The following is a 2,134-nucleotide window of genomic DNA, read 5'->3' as shown; positions in this document are numbered from 1 at the left end:
AGATAGAAGCGATATGTTCTTTCTGAAACTTCGATGAACCTTTACCGGACTTTACGGCTTTACATCCCTGAGAATATATCTCTTCAGAGTCACAGCTGTAAGAACCTTAAATCTAATAAAAAAAATTGTTTATGGTAACCGTGTCCAAAAATTGTAAGGTAAAGGTATCCCTGTATCAGGCCGTGAAGGCCCATAGGGTTGTGAGACGTCGAGGCTTCAAAATTATCTAGAGTCTAGACAATCGTCTCATACATGGCGGTAAGGTTGTCAGCCTTACGCGCCGGCCGCCCTTTACCCCCAGGAAGATTCCTGGTACTCATTTCTGTTAGAGGCTGAGTCCATCCGAGGGCCATAGTGCGGCTGGAAAGATTAGATCAATTGAAAAAATCCAATAATCTCATCCGGAACCGAACCCACGACCTTCCGGCTTGTAGCATAGTGCCTGAACCAACTAAGATGGAGGTACTATGCCCCTCCGAAACTCTAGGTGAATTCTACTAGACTACATAATTCGGTGGAAACAGATAGCGTTTGAAAAGTATTGTATTTTGTGATTGTAATCGTTGTGATTTGTGCGGCGGCGGGGGAATCAGTACTATCTTGTGGCGAGTGCATGTACTGCCTCCATCTTCAGGGTTGAGAGTCAGCCAAGGTAGCATGGCCGGCTTCCTCTTTGATTCTGAAGTTGTGGGCAGTTAATTCACCCAAAACTTCGGTGCACTTCTTAATAGAGCCCTTGGCGTCACGTACTATTCGTCCTTGTGAGAACGTGAAATTAAAGGATAAAGAAGAGGGTTCTGTTAGTTATTTAGGTAGTTAGTAGTTAGTTAGTTAACTGTCAGTCCCATATGTCATTCGGTTAGTCACCGGCTTTCCACCGCGGCGGCCCGCGTTCGAGTCCAGCTCAGGTTATGTCGGATTTGTGATTGACAATGTGGCACTGAGGCAGGTTTTCGCCAAGTACCTCGGTTTCCCCTGCCAATTCTCATTCCACCGACTACCCCATGCTCAACCATCATCCGGGAATGGTACAACGGGCCAAACAGTGGCCGACGTACCAAGTGGACTCAGTCTCACCCCACCCCCAAGAAACTAAAAAAAAAAAACTTTAGTTACCTGGGGGTAGTTAGAAAAGTTGAGAGCTAACCGACGTTTCGGTGGAATTTAGCGCCTCCATCTTCGATATTGAAGGTTAAGCTAACTAAGAAACAACAAGCGGCTCACGTTAGTTTGTGTGAGTGTGTACTCAGGCACACAGTTTGGCTGTGAGTGCTGGTACACCTGCTTCATATTTTCACAGAGACGTGTGTTAGCCGTTGACCCAGAGACCCAATTTTCACCTTCGCAGCGCATCGCTTTACCTTGGTCCTTCTGGTGAGACAAGCTGCTCACTTTCGCATTTCGTGAAGCTGTCCCTTCCCTACCTCGGGCTGCCTTGCCCTGGTTAGACGTCTAGTCTACACAAACACAAGACAACAAAACAAACGCGACGAACTTTGAATCTGTTCCTCGTGTCCGTCTCGAATTCATCGTTTGCAAGTTAAATTTAGTTCAATTTTCCTGAGATATGACGTTTTCATGCAAGTGGACACTTACATTGCGGGAGTGCGTGTCTTGACACCCTGGTTTCGACTAAACAGAATAGTCTGACACCGTATAGATTTGTATTCGGGAGGTGTTCAGTTCCTTTCACAGTCTGAAAGCCGAGTATTCTGACTGAAGATATTCATGTTTTTCCTCAGTCCCTCCAAGCACAATCGGGATACTACCTCGATGAAGTCGTGACTGATTTCTTCTAAATGCTTTCCAAATCATTATTCTCAAATCATCATATAATTCGACGCTGTGCAATCTACATACTGACAGCAACAGAAACTACAACACAAATACACAAAGTAAGAATTTCTGTGAAGAAGGCATCGTTTGCTTGATAACGACACGAACCGCATAAAAGACATCGCATCCAACAGTTATCCTATTGTTGCGTGTGTATTCGTTGCAACGGGAACATGTTTACCAAGGCGTTGTCTAGCAATGACCGTCTCTTCAGCATCACTATACCGGTTTTCAGGCGGTACATGGAGACACAGACACGCAGTCAGATATTTGATTTCTTAATCTTTCTTCATTTTTT

At 45.0% G+C, this 2,134-nt stretch overlaps 1 protein-coding gene across 1 annotated transcript in view; it reads left to right on the top strand.

Moving 5' to 3' along the window:
* Nucleotides 1-2,134, top strand: part of LOC111872405 — a 184,875-nt gene that overhangs the window by 64,603 nt on the left and 118,138 nt on the right. The gene's annotated exons all lie outside the window — the stretch shown is intronic.

Source organism: Cryptotermes secundus, unplaced genomic scaffold (genome assembly GCF_002891405.2).
Source record: "Cryptotermes secundus unplaced genomic scaffold, Csec_1.0 scaffold247, whole genome shotgun sequence".
Lineage (NCBI taxonomy): Eukaryota > Metazoa > Arthropoda > Insecta > Blattodea > Kalotermitidae > Cryptotermes > Cryptotermes secundus.
This window is presented reverse-complemented; position numbering and strand designations above follow the sequence as displayed.